Genomic DNA, 27,711 nt, shown 5'->3' with positions numbered 1-27,711 from the left:
TATAAGTAATAAATGCCCTGTGGGGTGACGGTTCCCGGGGCTTGGGGGTGCCTTGGAGGCCCCCAAGTTATAAAAATAAAAAGCCCTGGGGGTGGTGGTCCCCGAGGATGCGGGGGTCCTTGTGCCCCTGCAAATATTTATGGAAAGTCCTGGGGGATGGTGGTCCTCGGGGCTGTTATTGCGGGGGGCCTCCCTGGGCCCCCGCAATAATATTATTGAATGCCCCAGGGACTTGTCCCACCCGGGCGCTAAATAATAATGAATAGTGGCGGCCCGCACTTTGTTTTTTTTATCAGCCGAAATTCACAATGGGGGCGCGAATCTCGCAGTTTATTTAAAAAAAATGCTTTTTTGTCCCCTGGGGGTCCTTGTGGGACCCCCTGAGCAGACCTAGGGTGCTTCTACCCTGCCCCCTTTCCTTGTTTCACGCCTTTGTTTCCCTGTTTTCTTGTGCCTGTTTACTGAGACACAAGATGGCTGCCAACACTTCCTGGTTTGGAGTGTTGACAGCCAATTAGCATAAAGCTTGTCGTCGGGAGGGTCCGCAGATCCTCCGTGCCTCTAAATATTGAAACTTTATTTTTTGATTTTCTCAGCAACTACTGAACGGATTTAAACCATTTTAATAAAAGGTCTCTTTCTGAGCAAAGGGCTACCTTTGTGCCAGATTTTATGTAATTCCGTTCAGCAGTTGCGGCTGTAACCGTGTCTAAAGTTTCCTATGGGAAATTGATTTTCCTACCTCTATTTTTTAATTTCTCAGGAACTACTAAACGGATTTACACCATTTAAGAAAGGTTCTCTTTCTGAACCAAGGGCTACCTTTTTGCCAAATTTGGTGTAATTCCGTTTAGCAGTTCGGGCTGTAGCCGTGTCTAAAGTTTCCTACGGGAATTAACATGGAGAAAACACGTTTTGGGACCCCCCTTTTTTCTTGGCCCCTGCGTGTTGAATCACCCCGAAACTTTCAGGATAGGAGCTGACCGGAGTGCAAAACTAGTTTTGAAAATTTCGCGTATATTTATCAACCGGCGCCAAAGTTAATGGGAAAAGAAAAAATGCTTTTTGAATAGAAACAAGCTTCTAACTATAACTACATACTGGCGCCCGCCAGTAGGTAACAATATACGCGTCAGGAATTCCACGGCGAAATGGGATTGAATCACTTTCTCTTGAGCTCCTCAGCTATTCAAGCACGCTGTGGCAAGAAAGGCGAGTTCAAGTTTCTCCCCGCGAGTGTGACCGTGTCCTTACACGCGAGCGCACAAATGTGGATGGAACCATCACCATCCTTTTACCGCACCCGCCAGAAGAGTGCAGCAGCGCCATGATGGTAACAAGCGAGCAGAGCCCCTGCATATACGCTGAGCACCGCCAAGCAGCCTCAAGGTAGGAGCCGACTAGGGCAAGCATCCAGCTTGCTAGTTTGACGGGCATATATCCGTCTGCTACTCCGATATCGTGAGGTCGCTGGGTTGGTGAGGGGAGACCACTCGTCCGCTTCGATCCACACATGGGGCGCCAAGACTGAACGGGACTACCAGTCCCAGCAGGCACTGGGACATTAGGACTGCCCATCAGGGGCGTGCCATGATTAGTATCAGGGCTGGTACCTGCATTCCCATCATCAGTTCGCCAAATCCTCTGAAGAGAAGGCGGGAGCCTTCGAAACGCGTCAGGAATTCCACGGCGAAATGGGATTGAATCACTTTCTCTTGAGCTCCTCAGCTATTCAAGCACGCTGTGGCAAGAAAGGCGAGTTCAAGTTTCTCCCCGCGAGTGTGACCGTGTCCTTACACGCGAGCGCACATATGTGGATGGAACCATCACCATCCTTTTACCGCACCCGCCAGAAGAGTGCAGCAGCGCCATGATGGTAACGAGCGAGCAGAGCCCCTGCATATACGCTGAGCACCGCCAAGCAGCCTCAAGGTAGGAGCCGACTAGGGCAAGCATCCAGCTTGCTAGTTTGACGGGCATATATCCGTCTGCTACTCCGATATCGTGAGGTCGCTGGGTAGGCGAGGGGAGACCACTCGTCCGCTTCGATCCACACATGGGGCGCCAAGACTGAACGGGACTACCAGTCCCAGCAGGCACTGGGACATTAGGACTGCCCATCAGGGGCGTGCCATGATTAGTATCAGGGCTGGTACCTGCATTCCCATCATCAGTTCGCCAAATCCTCTGAAGAGAAGGCGGGAGCCTTCGAAACGCATCAGGAATTCCACGGCGAAATGGGATTGAATCACTTTCTCTTGAGCTCCTCAGCTATTCAAGCACGCTGTGGCAAGAAAGGCGAGTTCAAGTTTCTCCCCGCGAGTGTGACCGTGTCCTTACACGCGAGCGCACATATATCTATATATATATATATATATATATATATTCAAAAACAAAGGTTGCCCTTATTTTGAACGCCAACACACTTAGGAGATAAACCTTCTTTATTGCAGGCAACAGAGGAGCACAGTCATATCCAGGTAAGTTTGCCAAACATTTCGGGCACAATTGCCCTTGCTCACTGGCCCAGCCTTGTAAGTCCCGGCAGTCTTCGAGGATTTAAATATTTAATGGACACTCCCTGTTGGGTTTACACTGCCCCAAAGCCTCATGGTTGTTGCAGTTCCTTCTTTTCCCAAGTGGGCGCCGGCGGGACTTAATGCTGGATTTTTTCATTCCAAAGTGGATTTACCTTAGAAGCACCAGGGCTCTGCACTATCAGTCGTAAACCCCACAAAAATAGACTCCAAAAGTCCACACTGCGCTCGTGTTGTTAGTGCAGTTGGTCCGCTGACTCTGCGGCGGGGCGTTCATGCGGCGAGGCGCACCGCTGTATTTAGTCCAAAAACAAAGGTTGCCCTTATTTTGAACGCCAACACACTTAGGAGATAAACCTTCTTTATTGCAGGCAACAGAGGAGCACAGTCACATCCAGGTAAGTTTTCCTAACGATTCGGGCACCATTGCCCTTGCTCACTGGCCCAGCCTTGAAAGTCCCGGCAGTCTTCGAGGTTTTAAATGTTTAATGGACACGCCCTGATGGGCTTACACTGCCCCAAAGCCTCAAGGTTGTTGCTGTTCCTTCTGTTCCCAAGTGGGCGCCGGCGGGACTTAATGCTGTATTGTTTTTTATTCCAAAGTGGATTTACCTTAGAAGCACCTGGGCTCTGCACTATCAGTCGTAAACCCCACAAAAATAGACTCCAAAAGTCCACACTGCGCTCGTGTTGTTAGTGCAGTTGGTCCGCTGACTCTGCGGCGGGGCGTTCATGCGGCGAGGCGCACCGCTGTATTTAGTCCAAAAACAAAGGTTGCCCTTATTTTGAACGCCAACACACTTAGGAGATAAACCTTCTTTATTGCAGGCAACAGAGGAGCACTGTCACATCCAGGTAAGTTTGCCAAATGTTTTGGGCACCATTGCCCTTGCTCACTGGCCCAGCCTTGTAAGTCCCGGCAGTTTTCGAGGATTTAAATGTTTAATGGGCATGCCCTGATGGGCTTACACTGCCCCAAAGCCTCATGGTTGTTGCAGTTCCTTCTTTTCCCAAGTGGGCGCCGGCGGGACTTAATGCTGATTTTTTTTATTCCAAAGTGGATTTACCTTAGAAGCACCAGGGTTCTGCACTATCAGTCATAAAACCCCACAAAAATAGACTCCAACAGTCCACCGCCACAGAGTCAGCGGACCAACTGCGCTAACAACACGAGTGCAGTGTGAACTTTTGGAGTCTATCTTCTGATTCGGTTGAACTGAGTCACATGGAAAAACTTAAAAAAATAAAAAAGGGAGCAGGGTAGAAACACCCTGACCCCCTAGGCATTTTTTTAAAAGAATTTCGGTGGGAGTCGGCAAGATCTGCGACTCCTACCAAATTTTTTTTAATGAAGCGTGGGCTCCCTCTGTTTGTAATCGGCCCCTGGGTGGGCCATGTCCTGGGACAAGAGTGGCCCTGTAGGTAAGAGTGGTGGGGGTGGTTGGGCCGATTTGGGGGGATTCATCAGACGACCAAGAAGAAAAATGAACTAACGTCATCATCAGTCAAAAACCCCCACCCGGCCCCATCACCCCACAGCTCTTACTTGCATGGACCACTCCTGTCCCAGGGGCAAGTTTTCATAGGAGAGGGTGCCTGGGGCCCCCTTCCTTGGAGCATTAAAGCCCCAGGGACCGCCACCTCCCTGAGGCCTTTTAAAAATGATATGGGGGCTATCCTAGGCAACCCCCGTCCCTGGGGGCCGCCACCTATCCAAAGCAAATTATTATTGAATGCAGGGGGCCCTTATGTCCCTCAACCATCCCCAGGGACCACCACCTCCCCAGGGCAAAATTCAACATTAATGCAGGGAGGCTGCACCCCTCACAGCCCCGGGGCCCGCCACCTCCCTGGTGCTAAAATTAAATAAGTGCGGGCCCATGGGACTCCTCTGCAGCCCCAGGGACTACCACATCCCCGGGGCTGTGTTCTGCAATGGAGGGGGTCCACGCAGCCCCCCTCCAGGAGCCATGGATGGCCCTGGTGACCGCCACCCCCCAGGGCCAGCTCTGGCAATGTCCCGGGTGCCCACCATGGGACATTGTAGTTTGCTATGGCCTGGTGCTGATCTGCTTTGAGTAACCAAGAGCAGAAAATGTTCTTGCTTACTCAAAGCAGAACAGAATTGCTTTAGGCCAGAGGGAGCTGCATGTTTAGCAGCTCTCTCTGTCGAAAAGCAATGCCAGCTCCAGCAAAAGATGCGGGGAGCGGGCAGGGACTGCTGGGACTTCAGGCTTCCCCTGAGGTCCTCTTGGTGAATGGGTATCCTGGAGTCACTCACTTCAAATGGGCAGGCCCCAGTAAATGGTGTCCCAGGGCTCAATTTGACCTGGGGAGGGGCGCAGCACAGCCCCCTCCTTCATTTGTAAAAGGCCTGGCCACTGGGATCGAGTTCCCAGAGATTAAATTGGCCTGGGGAGGGGGGGACGCATGGCCAGGCCCTGGGAGATGGGATACAGCCACTCACGTACCCATTCACACACCCATACATCCACTTTGACACCAACTGACTGACTGATACAGACATTCACACAACCAGACCAGACACTCGCCCATATATTCAGTGAGACACATAATCACTCACTAATACAGTTAGTCACACAGCCACTGAATCATTCATGCAGGTACTCATACACCCACTGGTTCACCAATACACCTTGGTGTGTATATATTTAACACCGATAAACGTTTCAAAAACACTCACAGTCACTGGATAATGTAACCTGTGCTGTTTTTGAGATGTCATTAGTGATGTCATCAATGATGTCACTGACCATGTCATGAGTGATGTAATATGTGAGGTCATAAGGAGTGCATTGCGGGAGAGGAGTGGTCAAAACCAGAAAACTACCACCTTATTACGCTTCAGGACACCAAAGCTAAACGCTTTGCAGGGATACTCCAGAAAGAACTTTTATACTGGGCAGAAGAAAAGCAGATTATCCCCTCAAATCAATCTGGGTTTGTTCTAGGTGGAGGCACGTCATCCAATATTTTAGCACTTTCAGTAATGATAGATAAATACAAACTAAGGAAACAACCAATCTACCTCTGTTTTGTGGATTTTAAATCTGCATTTGATTGCATTCATTGCAACCTTTTGTTGAAAAAGCTGGCTAAATTGCATACCCCACCCAGCCTCCTAAAAGCAATCCAAATGCTTTACTCTGACATATGGACAAAGGTGAAAATAGGTGATGGCTTCCTTTTGTCAATGAAAATGAAAACCTACCAGGGTCTGAAACAATGCTGCGTTCTTGCACGATGCTTATTTAATCCGTTTTTTGCTGATCTAACGCAAGAGCTGTATGAAGTTAATTCACATCCTCCAAGGTTAGGAGACAAATATACATTAAATCGCCTATATGCTAACAATGTGATTTTGCTGAGTCAAACAAAGGTCAGTCTTCAGCGACTAATTAATAAAATATCAAGGTATTCATTACTTAATGATTTGGTAATAAATGGAAAAAACAAATGTGATGGAAGTAAGCAATAAGATTCCTAAAAAAATAAATGGTTCCTACAATCTCGGCAACTAGAACAAGTTAAAACATATACATATCTTGGAGTAATGTTTGATGAGGAGGGTTCCTTCAAGCAACATAAGATGGATTTACAAAGGAAAGGATATTCCTTACTCTTGGCATTTTGTTCAATACAGAGGTCACTAGGAGACTTTAGCTCATATGGAAGCGAGTCAATGTGGGGTAGAGATGCAGTAACATTAAATAAAACTGTCACTAAAATATTTAGATCTCTGTTTAATCTTCCATGTAATGCATCGCCAGCTCACACAATATTAGAATTTGGTCTGCTAAACCAAATCATTGGTTCCTTTGTTTCACCGCCTGTTCATAGGTGGATCTGTAGGACTGAAGCTCGGCTCTGCAGCACGAAAAGGATTGCACATTAAAACCTGGAAAAGAATAAAATCTAATATTTCAAATCAGTTAGATCAAGGTCTTTGGCATGAAGTTCAAACAAATCCAAATTCACCAACATGGAAGTATTAAATTGAGGCACTAGACGATCTGTCCATTTACTCATTATGGGATAAGCCTCTGACCCCAGCAACTTTAAAAAACCCCATCTATGGCTTGATGAAAAAAACATCAATGTTAAAGAACAAAGAGTTATTTGCAACTAGGTCACATGCCTGGATGTTTATAAATGAATATAAAATATTGTCACATTTTAATTAATCAACAATAAGCTATTATAGGTACAGGTCCTATATAAACACAAACATACACAGACACAGCTGTATGGATATCAGCAATGGCATACAGGTGTGCAAAGTTGATTTTAAGCAGTATGATCAGATGTCCAGACTTTGTGCCACAATAAAATGGGTTGAATCTGATGTAAGTCGGTAAGAAATAGTACGCCCAGCTCAGCATGGCATTCAATCGTCTAACAAATATTAGGTATGGCTAGCAGATACCTCAGAAACTCATTTCTTACAAGTTGCAGCGCCGTACAGTTTACATCCCGCCATATACCCACCCCGTACCTAGCCTGCTGGCAAATTGTCATAGGGCCATGCAGGCGCTTCTAAATAATAATGCCCTGGTCTTGATGGTGCACTTGCACCCTTATTTATCAAATAAAACTCTGGTAAATTCTATCGTAATTTCCAGGATTTTAACGGCACAGCAGGTGCTAGGTTTCCTACCACACTTCATTATAAATGTTTTAGTTTGATTCACTTGCAGATCAAGTGTCAGCATATAGCTGACAAACTCATTGAGTACAGACTGCACCGCAAGAGGTGTACAGGACTATAAAACAGCATTGTCTGCATAGAGGAGAGCAGACATGGGGTGGTGACCCACCTGAGTGAGATCATTTGGGTGTAAGGTCAGAGCAGTGCCTACATTGTTTATATAAAGGGAGAAGAGAAAAAGTGCTAAAACGCAACCTTGTCTCACCCCTCTCTCTACGCTGAAAGGCTGGGTACATTCACCTCTGGTTCCATATCTAACCCTTGCTTTCGTACCAGAGTGCAGATCCCTCAAAAATGTGATCATTGAAGGCTCCACTCCCATTTCTGTCATGATTGCCCATAGCTTAGAGTAGTTAATGCAGTTGAAAGCGGAAGACAGGTCTACTAATTCCAGGTATAAATTCCCTCCCTTAATCTTGGTATACTTTCCCAGAAATATACTCAAGTTGAGGCCCTGTTCTATAGTCCCATCCCCGGTATGGAACCCATATTGGAGATCAGACAAAATACCCTTGGATTCAGCCCACTCTTGAAGCCTGTTTCAGATTATTCAGCCCACTATTTTTGCTAGGGAGTCAAGTAATGAAATCGGCCTATAGCAGGCAGGGTTCTGTCGGTCTCTTTTTTATGGATCGGCACTATTATAGATTCTGCCCATGTGGGGAGAAAACCTGAGTTACAACAGGCCCTTAAAACAACAGTTAAAATAGGTCCCCGCAAAGTAATATTGGCTTTGTACAAGTGCACAGGGATAGCCTTCCCCCCTTTACTGGCTTTTCTTGCATTATTGAGTTCCTCTAAGCTAAATGGTGTAACAGTGGTAGATTGTCTTAGCTCTGAGTTGACATCAAATTTAAATGCGTAGACAGAATCTAATATAAGGGAGGGAGCGGAATAGATGCTAGAAAAATGTTTTATCCAGTCGTCCTCTGGTATCGCGAACACAAAACCAGGGCCAACATCCTGTCTCAGTGGTGCAGATTGAACTATCTTCCAGGATGCGTTGTTATCATTGTGAATGCTTGCTTCTCGTGACGCATTCCACGCCTCTTCTCTTAAATGTATTTTCCTTTGTTTCACCGCCTGTTCATAGGATCTGTAGGACTGAACCTCGGCTCTGCAGCAAGGATTTTCATGTAATGCCTCCTTTAGCCTCTTGTTTGCCTTAGTGCATAGTGAATTAAACCAACCACTTCTCTCCTGTTTAGTTTTCACAGTTGTACGGAGGCTCTCCTTTACTGCCTGCGTAATTTTCAGAAAGGCATTAATGATCTCCTTAGGCTGTGAGGTATCATCTAGACAAATCTCAATGGCTTCCCCTGTCTTACAGATTAGTTAACTTAAAAACCCCTCAGTGGTAATCGGTTGCCACCGCATGGAGTTGCCATTGAGAGTGGTTAGCTCAAGTTCTCCTGAGTGCGCCAAGACCTGGCAATGCTGTTTACTCGTAAGCAGCACTAGTGACATTTTGTACAGACTACAGAAAATTATCACTTAATGGGATAGAATGGGTATTACAATTAGAGACATGGGTTGCAGAATTATTTGAAGATAGGACATATTCAATGATAGAATTGGAGTTTCTCTCATTAAAGGGACACCTAAATGGGGCATACAGAGATTAAATTTAATTTGAGAACGATAGATCAAATTTATAAATGAGTTTGTTTAATTTATCTCCATATTGACTATGATTAAAGTGTTTTTGTCCCCCCTTATCTAAAATATTCATACCGCATATTTTTTCGGAAGGTGAACTGCACGGTTATATATTAAAGTTACCACCCCACAGAATAGATAGCTTCTTTCTTCTACTATTGTCCAAATGTTCCAAATACTTATCCAATGTATTCAAAATTGTTATAATTCCACAGCTTGGGGCATTGTTATACAAGTTAATCACTATTAACCTGGCTGGGCCTGAACCTTCACAGACAATTACTTGATAGTAGCAGTTAGTTAATTAATTAACTATTCTAACAGATGGTAAATTATTAGAAACAAAACTACACAGACCCCCTTTAGGTCTGCCATGTGTTTTTGAAACGGCAGAAACATAATATGTTCTAAACCGGGTCATATGGACAGGTTTCATCAACCTCAATCAATTCTAACCATTTTGGGTTATTAATTTTGTTCTGGAGACCTGCCACGTTCCAGAACAAAAAAACAATATTATCAGAGGAAACATAGGAAAAGTTCCCTACACTATTGATTAGCTTTGAATCTAAGATGGGCCCAGCGAGTTTCTGTAGAGTAACTGCAATTGGTGAAATGCTTGGGCGAGGCGAATCTTGAATAGGTGCCCCCTCTCCATAGTTACTCAATACAATAATACTCTCCGATCTTCCATCAATATCCTCCAAGTGCTCCATGTCGGGTCAATGTATCCCATCAAGTGTTGCTAATTCCTGGAACTTAAATTTCTTAGGTGGGACTTAACTTAGTTCATTCAATCATAGAAAAAGTAATGGCCACATAGGATGCCAGTCCTTCTAGACCTACCAGCCGTGATCGAACTGCAAAGCCGCAAAAGTTATTTTTCAGATGGGATGGAAGGGAAGACTATAGTCTACAGACAGCTTTATGTGCTGCTTACAAAAGTACCTGCAGTCCGTTAATGGCAATTCTGATATCCTCCCAGGAGATTCTTCTATACCGGCAGAATCCTCCTTTTTATTAGTAATGGACCACCTCTCAGCTTTTCCTCCAAGGGGGACCCTCTGCAATATCTGCAATAAAACAAAAGAGCCAAGAGGCTGTAAATAGATAGGTATGTCGGTATGTAGGTAGTTATAGTAAGGACCAAAGTTTCCATAGGAAATGTGTTATTTGTTTTTCTAATAACAACTACATTTGATGAATCTTCATGAAATGTTCACAAAATATCCCTTTTTTGGTTCAGCTGCTGTGTTAAAAGTTTCAGGTTGAATTTTCAAGCGGGTTGGGTTAAATGGAAATATCAGGGTCTTTCACTCCGAAATTATGGCGCATGAGTACCTAAGCTTCTTGCGTGAGACCAGGAGCAAACATAAGGCTCAAGACAAAGAGCTTGTAGAGCATGACCCCCAAGTGGTGGCTATCCGAGACATTCCTCGGAAGAAGTAGAAAGGGAAGAGACAATATTATACTAGGCAACAGTAGTGTTCACTGTTTCCTTATTTTTTTTTCCTGAAACATTATTTCCTTTTTGTTTACCTTGCAAGTAAAAATCTTGATGTATTTCCTTTTTTTTGTTTTTTTTAACTGATGGACTAAGGATAGGGGTCGGTATATATTAGAGCCATGGTGTATATCGAAGTGCATTGGTATTGGTAGTAAGCAGTGTGTATTGGGGACCGTTGATTGGTCTAGGGGACATTGGGGGGAGACGTGATGAGGTCCATCAGCATCACAGGGGGAGCACCATGCGAGAAACTTATGGTATGTGATTATCAGGGGGAGGGAGGGTGGGACATCCGGTCGGCATCGTCGGTCAGACATAGGTCCTTTTGACCTAATTGCCCGTAGGGGGGTGGGTATCTGTGGGAGGGCAGTCAGGGGTGGGGGAGGGGGGGAAAAGGGGCAGGGCACATGAGCACTGGAGAAGAAAAATTTGATATAGGCTGGAATTATGAGTATATGTTTTGGATTGAAAGGCAAAAGAGTCCCAAGACAGTTCCTGAAAGTAAAGTAGGAAAGAATACATTTGTTAAGTTTGTGGAAAAGTAAATTTTGCCATGTTCTGTGTCCCTACGTGTCATCCATCATATGTTATGTGTGCATGATTAAATATGCATATGCATTCCCCATGTCTGATTAATGACGCAATTACAGTTGTGTCCACCTCTAGTATGCCAGTTTCCAGTCCTCGTGAATACTACGAATATCAGGCCTATGTAAAGCTACGTTGCCACGTTTCTCAGTGTGCACGTTATTCTATTATAAAGTCCCCGTTTCTAGGCCTCAAAAGGGCCCGGACACCAGATTCAGCTCCTGTCTCCTGAAGCCTCGCTGAGGAGGGATACAGCCCCCACCTGTATCCTCGACCCTTCACTTACTTCCTGCCTCGCAGTGCCCGGCCCAGCCTGGCTCAGTCTCTGAGTCTGCCAAGAATATGTTATGATTCCAATTATCAGTTCAGTCCTCCTTCTCTGCATTCCTAAGCTACTGAACTGCATCAATAGTTTCCGTCATTGTCTAGCCTTCACGTCTCCACGTTAGAGAAATACTGTATTTAATGGTCATTTCATATTCTTCATCACGCACTACATGTAGAATAATGCATGGTCCAGTCTTAGAATCAAGTTAGCCTTTCCTCTCCTGACTTATAGTTTATATCAACATGTTCTCTAAACATCAGATACTAGATAGGGTTTAGGTACATGTCGCTCCGACTCTCCAGACTTCAGTCTCTGCTCCTAGCACAAAGTTCATAGCCCCCAGCTTCTCCTAGTGATACGTCATTGCTAGTTTGCGCGCACCATCAGGTTAGAGGTCCCGGCTCCTCAGGTAGCCCCCTCCATGGTTTCCGCCCCATTCATGACATATTCTGTTACGTTTGCATCACATGTCTATGTATACGCCCAGTTACACCTACTTTCCCCCTTATCTTTCGCGACTGCTACGCGTCACGCCTTCTGCTCCACCCACTGCTACGCCTACTGCAATGTAATGCTATGTGTTTGCGTTATGTATATATGCTCATGTATTGTTATTGAAAGTCAGCGCGCTCATCCCAGACCGAGCCCCAGCAGCTGCTGGGCCCTGCCATCCTATTCCTATGCAGGTTGTCCTGTTCCTGTCCTTATGCTATATTAAACCTGCAAAACTCCTACTACCTCGAATCTTGACTCTTATTTATTGAGCTATCTGTTATGATATATGTCTAGTCAAAAATAGGGTATTATTTATTTATTTACCACATAATGGCGCCCGAATAGGGACTTGCCCTTTCCCCACGCGTCGGTGAAGCCACGCCGACCCCCTGACCCTCTGCAGTCGTGACGGAACTCTTCTGCGCAGTGGCAGATATTTCTGCTCAAGTATCCCTCAGGCCCACGGAGGAGACGGAGGAGGCGGTCCAGCATCCAGACGAGACGGTGGAGGAACGCGGCGAGTCCCGACCAGAGCCCAAGCCAAGAGTCCAAGGTCCGAGGTATCCGGAGGTCCACCCGTAACTGAAGTCCGAAGTCCGAAGTTCGTCGTCCGTCGTCGTAGCAGTCCAGTCCAGTCTGAGGCCTTCCGTTCTTGCTGCCCGGTGAGTACCGTTACTGGGGTGGTATCTAGACAGGGTCCATTTAATTGACTCTGGTCTGTGGGTTGGTGGTACACAGTCCCACAAACGAAGTGTCCACTTCGGTGGATGCGGGTCCTGACGTGTCTCTTTACGAGACCGGTAAGTTTCGTACTGTTTCAGCAGTGCATCTAGTTTCTGTTCTAGTCAGTTTCTGTTCTCGAGAAAATTTATGTGTTCTGTTCTCAATATTTCCAGGTAGTATTCTGTTCGAACTGTTATTTTAAATGTTTTTCATGTATTTTAATGTCGTGGTATGAATGGGGAAGAAGTATCGTGTTCATTGTGTATTGTATTGTGTCTAGATTACAGTTCAGTCATGCCCATATTTTCCAAGTTACGTCAGTTAAAAACTAGAAAGGGTCTGCTGGAAGCAGCAGTCCCCGTCCCGCCCAGGGACAGTCCAGGTCATTTCATGTATCAGAAGCATGGCATAAGCGCCATATTGTATCTAGATTTATGGGTAGAGTATACCAAACAGTTAGAAGAAAAGTATAGATGGCCCGTATCGGGTACATGGGATGCCGAGTGCATCATGCGAGTAGAAGAAGCATTATGGAAAAAGAAAGCCAGACAGTCACAGAAAGATGCCATCGAGTTATGGCGCAAGGAAGCTCATAAAAGAACTGAAAAAGAAATCAGAAAGTCAGAATTAAGTAGAGAATCCTTAGAGCGAGCCCAAGAAAAAGAATTAATCGAGATAGGTGAACGAGTCAAAACTGAACAGAGAGACAGACAGAGGAATGCCCTTATTAAGGGTATGTATCCTCTTCTTGCCGAGGGCTTGCCAAAAGCGACCCCGGAGGCATCTAGTAATTTCCCGCCACCACTAGTTCCGACCAAGCTACGTCACAAACCGACCGCAGCTGATATTTTTATTTCGTCCTATCTGGACGACACAGTCCCTGAATATGCAAATCCTGTTCGCGCTCCGCCAGTCCCTGTCAATCAGGCACATCCTGCTTCTCCAGACACCGGGGCACCCCATGCAGTACCTGCTACGGTACCCCCGGTCCAGCCAGCATTTCAATTTCCCGCTCCGCCACGAAGAATATCAGTCGATGATTCTAGTCTAGGGGCCGCAGGAGGAGGTCCTCCTCAAACCCCGCCGCCACGCAAGCGTTTATCAGCACTCGAATTACATGCTCAAGCATCACAGCGTACTCCCAAGAGTAATAAGTCTGTTGCAGAAATCAGGCAAGCCCTTGGCGAATGTGCCTATGACCCAGTCCCAGGCGAGAATAATATGGTTTTATATTCAGTACGCGTAAGGAGGGTGACCGAGTATCTAGTCACCCTACCCAATATGAAAGAAGATCTAGACAGAATATATCGTTTCATCCGTACAGGGGATGATCCAGAAAGTATTAGTGATGCCATGTCTCAAAGGAAAGCTGAGATCCAGCGTATGATATTAAAGTTTTTAATTAACTGTCTAATAAGAGAACAAGATTACCCGTCTAAAGATCCGGCCGAAATGAAAACCCTGACAAAGTGGAGTGATAATATAGCCGAGGGTAAGCACAATACCATTAGTGCCATGGAGAGTATGTACAAGAAAATCCGTAGAGAAATAATAAAGATACACGAGCAACGTAAAGCAGCACAAGTAAGCGAGAAAGAAAGTAACTCTGATACTGAAGAGGTAGAGGACGAGAATCCCGCCAGAATAGCGTATGTAGGAAAATCTAGATTTCCAGATCGCCATTTACGCCTAGAACACAAGTCAATTTCCCATCATTCAGCACCAGAACAAGGTTCCCTAGAACAAGTGTTCCAAGCTACCGATCACATTCTGAAATCACGAATCGGTTACAGTGAATTAAGTACCATGCATGAACAAGAACTAGCCCGATCAGCAGTCCGATGGATTACTGATTCTACCACTTTTCCAGACGAAATAGTGGCACAAATGTTTCTGAAAATGCCCCCAGCCGAGCAGCGACTGGTGGGTATGTATATGATCCAGTACCTCATTACTTTGTATGAGGGTCAGCACTCTGATCCAGGTCCGTTACATGATGTCCTGAACGAGTTACTCCAGTATAGATGGAAAGGTCTAGGTACCGACTTAATTAGTGTCATTCTAGAACAGCGTCACAAATATAGAACGTTTCTGAACCCGCATTTTGTTCATGTCCCACCCCCAGAAAGTAAACCATTTTACATGGAAAGACAGAACCCGTTACGAGAAGTGCATCCAGTTAAGACAGAGGACGGTGAAATGCAACGAGTGTTTGTTTACACTCCAATTACAAAGATGGAACTCCTCGAAATGAAGAAATTAATTCCCTGTCATGACAAAGATCCAGCAGGGTTCCATAGAGAATTAAAAGACATGCTCCGTATGGGAGAATACACTTACCCAGATATAATTAAAATGTTAAAGGTCCTGTTGCCCGCAGGGGTGTATGAAAAGCTAAAGGAAAAAGAATGGGAGGTGGGAGAGAAAAAGATCGATTGGGCAGTTCTAGAAGCTGAAGACAAGGCACGAGTACCAGGTACTGGTTTAGGAGAGAAATGTAAAGAATTACCAGAATTATTGATTCAAGTTTTACCCAGATTATTGACAACTAGAAAAGAAGACTGGGATGCAATCTCAGCCTGTAAACAGAAGCAAGACGAGGATATTAGTGATTTTTATTCTAGATTTGAAAAATGTTTTAGTATCAACAGTGGCCTCAAGACAAGTAGTGAGTCATACCCTCACCTTTTTGTTACTAAATTAGTCGAGAATTCAAGTCCACAAGTTAAAAATCGAGTTTTGAAAGTTGAAAGCACCTGGCAAGCTAATACTCCGTCCCAGATGTTGCAGATGCTTCAGTACCACCAGAATAGAATCAGGGAAGAGCAAGAACACGAGAGAAAACGTATGAAAGACACGAAAATGAAAGTACTAGTTGCACAATCTGTTCCTCAAGACAGTCAGAAGAGGGGTCCGAATCAAACCAGTCATCCTGCAGCTCCCGTTAAAGGGAACTGCAATTATTGTAAACAGCCAGGTCATTTTATAAATGAGTGTGCAGTTCTGAAACACAACATAGCTACTGGTAAGACTAAAGAAAGACCACGTCCGCCTAGACAAGAGCAAGTTTCACAGACTCCTCAGCCACAGAATGCACAACAGACAGTTACAGTACCGCAGCCTATTGCTGCAACCCAGCATGTTACATCGCAGATGTACCAGTATGCACAGTCTGAGTATCCAGAGTACCAGCAGTATTCATGAAACAGCCTAGAGAGGGAGGTAGGCTTGCCTCTCATCGAGATACCTGTAGATCAAGAAGGTCCCTATGTTCACAGTCAAGTATTAGGGAAAGACAGAAAGTTTTTGATTGATACAGGGGCAAGTAGGACCACAATTAGTCACGCCGAAGTTCCAGGGGCTCCGCTCTCAGGCTCAAGAAATGTTTCCCTTGGATTTTCAGGAAAACCTATCGTAAATGAGATCTCAAAGCCAGTTACTCTAGAAGTAGGTCCATTGTCCTGTACTACTGATCTGTTACTTACTAAGTCATGTCCAGAAAACCTATTAGGCATTAAGACACTGAAAGAGTTAGGTGCAGTTATATGTTGTTCCCCAGAGGGAATACGTCTGTTCCTACGTGACTTTAAGGGTCACTATGTATTACGAGATTTTGATTCAAGATTGTCTAATGTTCCACAGCATCTATGGGCGCAAGGTCCAACTGATGTAGGTTACATGCAAATCACACCCCATCGTGTGACTCTCAAACCAGGTGTAGTGTTACCACGAATCAGGCAGTATAGATTGCCACCCGAGGCTGTAGCAGCCTTATCCAAAATTATTGACGAGCTCATCGCTCAAGGAGTAGTTGTAGAAACTGACTCCAATGTATGTAATTCTCCGATCATTCCAGTCATGAAACGCACTGATCCAAATGCACCCCCAGTATATCGATTAGTGATCGACCTACGAGAGCTTAATAAGTGTATTATTCCGCAGTACCCAGTTGTCCCAGACATCTCTTCCCTATTGACAGCCATTGATTCCGAAGCCACGTTCTTCACTGTCATAGATCTCAAGAATGCATTTTTCAGTGTTCCTATTCATCCAGACAGCCAGTTCCTTTTCGGATTCTGTTTAAATGGAAGGAGCTATATGTTCACACGCGCTCCTCAAGGTTTCACAGAAAGTCCTAGTATTTACAGTCAAGCACTCAAGAGACAACTAGACAACATTCACATGCCAACTGACACTGCCCTGCTCCAGTATGTCGATGATCTACTGATCACAGCCCGTTCTGAACGTGCTTGCGAGCGAGCATCCCTGACAGTTTTGTATTTCCTAGCCGAGATGGGGCACAAGGTGTCCCCTTCGAAGCTTCAATTCTGTGTCCAGCAAGTGGTCTACTTAGGACACTTACTGTCCAAGAGGGGTAGGCAGTTGACACCAGACCGTATCCAGTTAATAGCGAGTCTTCCTCAGCCCAAGACCCAGAAGGAGGTACGTGCCTTTATCGGCCTTACTTCTTATTGAAGACAATGGATTCCCCAGTATGCATTTCTAGCCAAATCACTGATACAGTTAACGACACAGGAGGCAGCCGTATCGACTGTCCTCCCTTGGACATCTGAACATACACTTAGTTTCAACGAGTTAAAGAAAGCTTTATGTCAAGCTCCAGTTCTAGCCACACCGAACTACAGTAAGCCTTTTACACTTTTCGTTACTGAACGTGAAGGTACAGCATTATCTGTTCTCACACAAGATCAAGCAGGACAATACAAGCCCTGTGCTTATTTTTCGAGCACATTAGATCCTGTAGCCCAGGCTTTGCCTGCGTGCCTCAAGTCAGTTGCAGCCACAGCCCTAGCTATCAGACAAAGTGATTCCATAGTCTTAGGACATACCTTGACAGTACAAGTTCCACACTCCGTAGAAGTTCTTCTGAACCGAACACAGACTCAGCACTTGACAATTGCACGTTTAACAGGTTATGAATTGACACTGTTCCAGCCACACATAGAAATCAGACGCTGCAACATCCTGAATCCTGCTACACTGTTACCATCAGTTAATTCAAATCCTGACCCACATGACTGTGTGGAAGTAGTTAACATTATGACAAAGCCAAGACAAGATCTGACAGATATTCCGTTACCAGATCCCGACCTGACACTTTATGTGGATGGTTCATGTATGAGAACTAGTACAGGAGAACTAGTCGCCGCGTATGCAGTGACTACTGACACTGAAGTTATTGAAACACACCGTATTGATACCCTGTCCGCTCAAGCAGCAGAGCTAGTTGCTCTGACACAAGCCTGCATACACGCCAAGAACCTGAAAGTTAATGTTTACACAGATTCACGCTACGCATTTGGAGTTGTACACGACTTCGGAGTGCTCTGGCAGGAGAGAGGTTTCATGACTTCTCATGGAACCAAGATTCAGCATGGTCTCCTTATTCAAGCTCTGTTAGATGCCATACATTTACCGACATCTATTGCTATCATGAAGTGCAAGGCACACACGAAAGTCACTGACATTATTTCCCAGGGTAACGATCTAGCAGATCGCACAGCCAAGCTTACAGCACAGACTCCAGACATTCCAGTTAACATGACACATACTCCAGATCCGATTACATGTATGACAGTTAAGGACCCTACTCAAGATGTCATAGATATCCAGTTACATGCTACTCCCGAAGAAATCAAGAAATGGTCCGAACAAGGAGGGGTCCAGACAGATCAAGGATGGTTAACAAAGGGTAGAGCCACATGGTTTCTCCCCGACTCTATGGTTCAAGTCATTATTAATACCGCACATAGTCCAGCACATTTAGGAGAAAAAGCTATGTTAGATAGTATCCAGAACATTTGGTTCAACAAGCATTTACGAGCTGCAGCTAAGCAGAAAGTCCGTACCTGTATGATATGTTGTCAGTTTAATCCAGGTAAAAGTGTCCCGGTGGAACAAGGTGGTTTCCAGCCCCCTGACCACCCTTTTGAAGTCCTCCAGATGGATTATATTCAGATGGAGCGATGTCGAGGTTTCAAGTATGTTCTTGTAGTTGTATGCGCTTTGTCCAGGTGGACAGAAGCATATCCAGTCCCAGATTACACAGCCACGACCACTGCCAAGCAGTTGGTTCGTGAATTCTTCCCTCGTTATGGACTCCCTAGAGTCGTATATTCTGATAATGGCCAGCCATTCTCCTCAGAGTTAATGAAGCAGGTTTCCCTTTTGTTAGGGTACCAGTGGAAGTTCCATTGTGTACGCCATCCTGAAGCAGCCGGTCTCGTAGAGAGACATAACCAGACCCTGAAAATCCGTATTGCAAAAGTGTGTAAAGAAAAAGGTGTGGACTGGCTAGTAGCTCTGCCAGTCGCTTTATTTTATATGCGCATGGTCGCACATTCCAGATCAGGTCTGTCCCCGTATGAGGTCGTATTCGGCCGCCCCCCTAATATGTGGGGTACTCCCAGACCCCGAAGTATTACCGATGTTTCAAGTAATATGCTGACAGATTACCTAGCTTCCTTGATGTCTGCCCTCAACTCATGTCGTTCACAGGTTGCCGCCGCATTTCCAGACAATACCGAGGTGGCACCGCATGAAATCGTTCCAGGATCCATGGTGATGGTCCGCAACTTTGACAGATCAAGTCCGCTGGAGCCTCGTTGGAAAGAGCCCCGACAGGTCCTCCTCACCACCCGTACAGCCGTGAAGTTGGAAGGACGCAAGGGCTGGGTGCACCTTTCTCATATCAAACTTTTTAATGGACTAAAACCCGTCTTTAAGAACATTTCCCAGGATTTGAAGGATTGCCAGAATATTGTTCTCAAGGACTGTCCCGCAAAAGACATTGCTACAACCCCTCCCCTGTTAGAGAAAACTCCGCAGCAGGAGTATAAACAGAAACTACGGTCTAGTAAATTAAGTCAGCCAGTTTGATTGTCTAAGTCCTCCCCTAGGTGAAACGGTTAGACTGTTTCTGACATGTATAAAATAGACCCCCATAGTGAGAGAGTTAGTCAAAACTCAATCCGATGTATCGTTTTTCTATGTTTCATATTGTTTTCCAGCCTTATGATTTCCTGCACCAGTTATGCATTTTACCTATGTTTCCCAGTTCTTCATGTAAATAAGTCTGCTAATGCTACAGTAGAGCACACGTTTAGTGATCTGCCCCCTCATGAACTGTCCTACCGCCTCGCTATGCGTAATAACTCATTTATCCGCATGTTACATTACTCACACCAGACCAGCAATGCCACTAATTGTTGGGTGTGTGGTCGACTCCCCCCTTTCCAGATACCGAAGGGAGTTCTGCCACTCTTTCCTTATCCATTTTCACATAATGGTTCGTGTGGAGCATGGTCCACGTTAACGTCATCCTCAACAGATATGTTTTTTCTTAACAGTACATGTTTCCCAGACAAGCAAGGTCTCCCTCACCGAACAGGTTTAGATCTAGAAAATGAAGTGTATAATTTAGGTAACTATTCTTCGAATTTCATGGTCTTGAATGTTCAGTCTGATACTACTCCAGACTTAACTGCTATTTCAGTACTACCAGTCAAAGGCGAACTATGTGTCCGAAATTATGGTTCTGTACATGTAGGACATAGTGATTGTACTACTGTTGTCAAGTATAGTGACAGTGGGAAATCTATTTTTAAAGCTTCACGTCATTCATATTTTATTTGTGGTCAGACCGCATATGTTCGTCTGCCCCTCGATTGGGAGGGAACCTGTTACATTGCCTTCCTACTGCCACCAGTTTTCCTAGCCCCACCTGATTATCATAGAAACACACATCTAGTACACATTAGACATAGAAGGGAGTCCCCAATTGTCGATTATACTGAAACTACTCTAGAACAGTATACAGATTTCAACAGAGGTTTCTTTTTCTTTATAGGACCTATCCAGAATAGTAAACTGATCCGTAGGTTAACCAGAACCCTCGAAGCTGTAGTAAATGAGACTGCCTCTGCTCTAGGTAACTTAACTGAAGAGCAATCTGCTATGAGATTTGTCGTTTTACAGAATCGTCTCGTCCTTGACGTCATACTGGCCGATAGGGGCGGGGCCGGTAGAGTCATCGGATCTAGTTGCTGCATTTTCATTCCAAATAACGCGCCGTCTGTTTATTCAGCTATAACCAGACTCCATAAAATTGCCCATCTGATACACCAAGATCCAGGCACCTGGACATGGTCCGGTTGGTTCTGGAATATAATTTCCGCATGGGGATGGAAAATATTGTCTTTTCTAGGTATTGCAGTAGCGATCATATTCAGCTGCTGCCTCTGTATACAATGTGGCCCTGCGATTTGCGGCATTTGTGCTACCTCTTGTATTCCTAGTCCCAAGCCCCGTTCTAAATCCCGTTCCAGGATAATTCGAGACGAGCAAATGATACTGTATGAAATGATAGATGGTATCATGAATATTGATGTTTCCTGATGGAAACGTAGTAACAAGGAGGGAATGTGGAAAAGTAAATTTTGCCATGTTCTGTGTCCCTACGTGTCATCCATCATATGTTATGTGTGCATGATTAAATATGCATATGCATTCCCCATGTCTGATTAATGACGCAATTACAGTTGTGTCCACCTCTAGTATGCCAGTTTCCAGTCCTCGTGAATACTACGAATATCAGGCCTATGTAAAGCTACGTTGCCACGTTTCTCAGTGTGCACGTTATTCTATTATAAAGTCCCCGTTTCTAGGCCTCAAAAGGGCCCGGACACCAGATTCAGCTCCTGTCTCCTGAAGCCTCGCTGAGGAGGGATACAGCCCCCACCTGTATCCTCGACCCTTCACTTACTTCCTGCCTCGCAGTGCCCGGCCCAGCCTGGCTCAGTCTCTGAGTCTGCCAAGAATATGTTATGATTCCAATTATCAGTTCAGTCCTCCTTCTCTGCATTCCTAAGCTACTGAACTGCATCAATAGTTTCCGTCATTGTCTAGCCTTCACGTCTCCACGTTAGAGAAATACTGTATTTAATGGTCATTTCATATTCTTCATCACGCACTACATGTAGAATAATGCATGGTCCAGTCTTAGAATCAAGTTAGCCTTTCCTCTCCTGACTTATAGTTTATATCAACATGTTCTCTAAACATCAGATACTAGATAGGGTTTAGGTACATGTCGCTCCGACTCTCCAGACTTCAGTCTCTGCTCCTAGCACAAAGTTCATAGCCCCCAGCTTCTCCTAGTGATACGTCATTGCTAGTTTGCGCGCACCATCAGGTTAGAGGTCCCGGCTCCTCAGGTAGCCCCCTCCATGGTTTCCGCCCCATTCATGACATATTCTGTTACGTTTGCATCACATGTCTATGTATACGCCCAGTTACACCTACTTTCCCCCTTATCTTTCGCGACTGCTACGCGTCACGCCTTCTGCTCCACCCACTGCTACGCCTACTGCAATGTAATGCTATGTGTTTGCGTTATGTATATATGCTCATGTATTGTTATTGAAAGTCAGCGCGCTCATCCCAGACCGAGCCCCAGCAGCTGCTGGGCCCTGCCATCCTATTCCTATGCAGGTTGTCCTGTTCCTGTCCTTATGCTATATTAAACCTGCAAAACTCCTACTACCTCGAATCTTGACTCTTATTTATTGAGCTATCTGTTATGATATATGTCTAGTCAAAAATAGGGTATTATTTATTTATTTACCACAATTAGTAGCTGGTACCCGGTTGATAGTTTCATTAAATTCAGCTATGACACTTAGATTTGTAACATGGAATGTTTGTGGGTTAAATGATGTCCAAAAAAGACAGAAGATAGCTATCCAATTGCGTCAGATGAATGTAGATTACATATTCTTACAGGAAACCCACGTAATGAGCACCCAGGAGTTCTGTCTCAACCAGCTAGGGTTTCATTTAATAGCAAGATCTAAGCTGGGGGCGAAAAATAGAGGGGTAGCTATTCTCTCAAGAAGTAAAAATGTGGTAATTGGAAAAAAATTAGAAGATCAATGGGGCAGATGGGCAATCGCCGAGGTCTTAATAGATGGAGTATGGACAACCTTGGTGGCAGTATATGGCTCGACCCAGGATGACCCAGAAATTTTGCAGTTTTTAGATGCAGAGTTAGCAGGATGGCCACCTCCAGTTGTTATAGGAGGCGACTTAAACATCAATGGGGCAGATGGGTTGGGGATAGGGTCCTATAAAGGTAGAAAGAAAAGAGTGCATAAGGCATTGATTAAACTTTAGAGAACAATATCTTGCAAGATGTCTGGGGCAGTATTAGATCGGACCAAACAGGATTTACATATTATTCTGCACCGCATTGTATCTGTGTTCGATTAGATTATTTTTTGATATCTAATGATCTATTGACTAGAGTAGAAATTGAAAGGCTCCCACGAATTTTTAGCGATCATAATCCTTTACTTTTAACGATGAAGGTAGAAGGGAGAACTAGATTACGTAGGACCTGGACTTTTGAAAGAGCACTCCTTTTGGACGATAATTATATACAACATATGTCCAAATGGATTAGCGAGTTCTTTGAGAATAATAGAGGGAGTGCCCCAGTAGGAGTTGTATGGGACGCATTTAAGGCTGGTGCCCGCGGAGAGACATGTAGTTTTAGCGCATACAAACGGAAAGTAGCGCAATTTAGAGATAGTAATCTAGAGAGGGCTGTATTTGAGGCGGAGGAACAGCTCCATAAATGTGTAATAAGGGGCGAATCGACTGAACAATCAATCATAGAATTGATGAAGGTAAAAAGCGAAGCTGAGGAGGAATTGGCGAATAAGGCAGCACAGTATTACACTATAAAAAGGAAGAGATGCTACGAGTATAATGAAAAAGTTGGACACGTTCTAGCCATGCGGACTAGACAGATAGCAGCATCTGGGACCGTTAGGGAGATTAGGGATGAATATGGAAGGTTACATTCAGATTCGGAGGAAATAAGGGAAGTCTTTAGGAAATTCTATCAGAAATTATATGATCAACAATATTTTTGCAATGCGGAAGAGATAAGTGAATATCTCCAGAATATCCCGGTTGAAAGGGTCTCTATTGAAGACGCAGAAGGGCTGGAGAAGCAGTTGGATCAAATCAAAGTTCAAGAAGCTATGGGCAACCTCCCCTCTGGAAAGGCTGCCGGCCCGGATCAACTCCCTCTAGAGTTTTACAAAACTTTTTGGGGGAGCTTAGGTCAGGATCGAATTAGAACGATCCAAACTGCACAAACTGGGGAGTCTATCCCCAAATCTTGGGGCGCTGCAGATATTGTTTTAATTTAAAAAAAGGGGAAAATGGCGACTGAGCCAGGGTCTTATAGACCAATTACATTGATAAACAATGACACTAAAATATACTCGAAAGGGATCGCCGAAACGCGTCAGATTGAGGCACTTACGATTCACTTGTAAATGGAATAAAAGAATTCTGCGATAGCGGAAATCCTGACTGGAGTGTCCGTTTCTCCCTTGGGGGTGCTGTTGGTATCCTGTTGGAAGCGTTTGTTTGAAATATATATATATATATATATATTTCCTCAATCCGGTTCAACATTTCCCGGCCATTAAGCGCTCATTGTGGGTGCGTGGCCTTACGGCAGAACCACGCCGTTTTATATTCCACACTCCTTCGCCTCACAGCAAAGAAAATAGGCGCACACCTTTTGAAATCCACAAATAGTGTTATTTTAATTCATTTAGCACGAAAGCAGATGACCTACGCGTTTCGATGCTACAAGCATTTTGCTCACGATGAGCAAGATGCTTGTAGCATCGATACACGTAGGTCATCTGCTTTCGTGCTAAATGAATTAAAATAACACTATTTGTGGATTTCAGAAGGTGTGCGCCTATTTTCTTTGCTGTGAGGCGAAGGAGTGTGGAATATATATATATATGTATATATATATATATATATGTACATACATACATACATAGAAATTCCGCACTTACTGGTGTGAGCCCCAACCTTCAGATGCAGTGGCACCCCTTTGAGAAAGGTCTAAGCAGACTGGAATGCATTACAATCGCCAGTGCTGCAAAATAAAGGAAAATTAAACACTGTAAGTGTGCGGCTCATTCATTTCTTCACAGAGAGGTCTTTCTGGGATAATTATCTGGCTTGCTCCTGCCGTTGAGCTACGCACCGCCGCAAAAAGAGCACCAAAGACTGCCCGAAATCGGACCATGTTTGTTGTATGCGAAAGCAATTATGGGCAGTAGGTAGCCGCCAAGGACTGTGCTTTGGTTTGGTCTCCAGCAGCTTAAAAGTGGCATGCAAAGGAGTTACGATGAACTTTCCACAAAAGCAAAAAAAAGTTCACATCACCCACTGAATAGAAGTAATTTAAGGCTTGAAAGCACACCAAAGTACCAGCATTTCTCCCCTTGAATCCTGAGGGTCCCTGGGGTCCAACTAGCCCACCAGGTACCTGCAATAAGCGCCACAGAGCTACGTTGCAGAGAGGTGTAAAAAGGGGCTTTGCCTGGACCAACTCTCTGCAACGCAGACCTGTGGCGCTTACTGGATGTACCTGGTGGGCTAGTTGGCCCCCAGGGGCCCTCAAGATTGAAGGGGAATTAATTCCCCAACTTAAAACGCGTCACGGGGCGTGTTTGCACACATGTCTCCTCAGGATCCACCCCCTGCCTTTACCACTGTGCAAATGCGCCCTGTGGCGCGTTTTAAGTTGGGGGATTAAGTCCCCTTGCATCTTCGGGGTCCCTGGGGTCCAACCAGCCCACCAGGTACCTCCGGTAAGCGCCACAGAGCTGCACTGCAGAGAGGTGTAAAAAGGGGTGTGGCCTGGGCCACCTCTCTGCAACGCAGTGCAGTGGCGCTTACTGGAGATACCTGGTGGGCTCCTTGGACCCCAGAGACCCTCAACATTCAAGGGGATTTAATCCCCCAACTTAAAACGTGCCACAGGGCGTGTTTGCACACATCACCTCAGGCCCCGCCCCCTCCCTTCAGCACTGTGCAAATGCACCCCGTGGTGCGTATTCAGTTGGGGGATAACGTCCCCTTGAATCCTGAGGGTCCCTGGGGTCCAACTAGCACACCAGGTGCCTCCAGTAAGCGCCACAAAGCTACGTTGCAGAGAGGTGTAAAAAGGGGCGTGGCCTGGGCCACCACTCTGCAACGCAGCCCTGTGGCACTTACTGGAGGTACCTGGTGGGCTAATTGGCCCCCAGGGACCCCCAGTTTTGAAGGTGAATGAATTCCCCAACTTAAAACGCGCCACAGGGCACGTTTGCAGAGTGTTGCTGGGAGGGGGCGAGGTCACTGGCACGATCGCGTCTTTTTAAAAAAAATATATTTTTTAGAAGGGAGGCTGTGTGGCCCCCCTTCTTTTCCCTTTTTTTGGGCTCTGGGGACCCCATCCCCCAGGGTCTGACCTCTTTAAAAAAAAAAAAAAATTAACGGGAAAGGAGCCGTGCGGACCCTCCTCCCATGGCCAAATCCGGCCCCGGGGACCCCTTCCCCGGGGCATCGCCATATTCTTCTTCTTTTTTTATGGAGGGGGCCGGCCTTGATATATTTATTCATTAAAAAAAATATATATATTTTGGGGAGGGGGCCTTGTGCCCCCCTCCCAGGACACTTCTGGCCCCGGGGACCCCATCCTCCGGGGCCTGGCCTCTTCGATGGAGACCGTCCGGGGAGCCCCAATGCCCCCACGGTCCCTACTGGCTCCCTGCGTCCTGCGGGAGCCGGCATTGCTTTCCACATGGGGAGCTGCTAACATGCAGCTCCCCATGTGAAAAAGCAATCTGCTTTGCTTCATTGAAGCGAGAGCAGGTTTCCCTGCTCTCGCTTCAATGAAGCAGTTTTGCTACGCGGTTCCCGCCCTGTCATTGCCAACAGCAGTGTCTTGGGGTGGGCACCCCGGGACACTGCAGGAGCCGGCCCTGGGGGGTGGTGGTCCACAGGACCATCGAGGGCTCCAGGAGGGGGGCCACGCAGCCCCATATCCAACGTGTACACAGCCCTGGGGAGGTGGTGGTCCCCGGGGCTCGGGGTCTGTTACAGACCCCCAAATTAACATACTTAGTGCCCCGGGGAGGTGGGGGTCCCCGTGCCCCCCCCACACAGGTGTATATTTAAAAAAACGTAATGCCCCGGTGGTCGCAGTCCTCGGGGCAGCGGGGGGGCCGTTTGCCCCCGCAATCATAAGTAATAAATGCCCTGTGGGGTGACGGTTCCCGGGGCTTGGGGGTGTCTTGGAGGCCCCCAAGTTATAAAAATAAAAAGCCCTGGGGGTGGTGGTCCCCAAGGATGCGGGGGGCCTTGTGCCCCTGCAAATATTTATGGAACGTCCTGGGGGATGGCGGTCCTCGGGGCTGTTATTGCGGGGGGCCTCCCTGGGCCCCCGCAATCACATTATTGAATGCCCCAGGGACTTGTCCCACCAGGGAGCTAAATAATAATGAATAGTGGCGGCCCACGCTTTGTTTTTTTTATCAGCCGAAATTCACAATGGGGGCGCGAATCTCACAGTTTATTTTTAAAAAATGCTTTTTTGTCCCCTGGGGGTCCTTGTGGGACCCCCTGAGCAGACCTAGGGTGCTTCTACCCTGCCCCCTTTCCTTGTTTCACGCCTTTGTTTCCCTGTTTTCTTGTGCCTGTTTACTGAGACACAAGATGGCTGCCAACACTTCCTGGTTTGGAGTGTTGACAGCCAATTAGCATAAAGCTTGTCGTCGGGAGGGTCCGCAGATCCTCCATGCCTCTAAATATTGAAACTTTTATTTTTTGATTTTCTCAGCAACTACTGAACGGATTTAAACCATTTTAATAAAAGGTCTCTTTCTGAGCCAAGGGCTACCTTTGTGCCAGATTTTATGTAATTCCGTTCAGCAGTTGCGGCTGTAACCGTGTCTAAAGTTTCCTATGGGAAATCGATTTTCCTACCTCTATTTTTTAATTTCTCAGGAACTACTAAACGGATTTACACCATTTAAGAAAGGGTCTCTTTCTGAACCAAGGGCTACCTTTTTGCCAAATTTGGTGTAATTCCGTTTAGCAGTTCGGGCTGTAGCCGTGTCTAAAGTTTCCTACGGGAATTAACATGGAGAAAACACGTTTTGGGACCCCCCTTTTTTCTTGGCCCCTGCGTGTTGAATCACCCCGAAACTTTCAGGATAGGAGCTGACCGGAGTGCAAAACTAGTTTTGAAAATTTCGCT

This window comes from Lissotriton helveticus, chromosome 7 (genome assembly GCF_964261635.1).
Source record: "Lissotriton helveticus chromosome 7, aLisHel1.1, whole genome shotgun sequence".
Taxonomy (NCBI): domain Eukaryota; kingdom Metazoa; phylum Chordata; class Amphibia; order Caudata; family Salamandridae; genus Lissotriton; species Lissotriton helveticus.
This window is presented reverse-complemented; position numbering follows the sequence as displayed.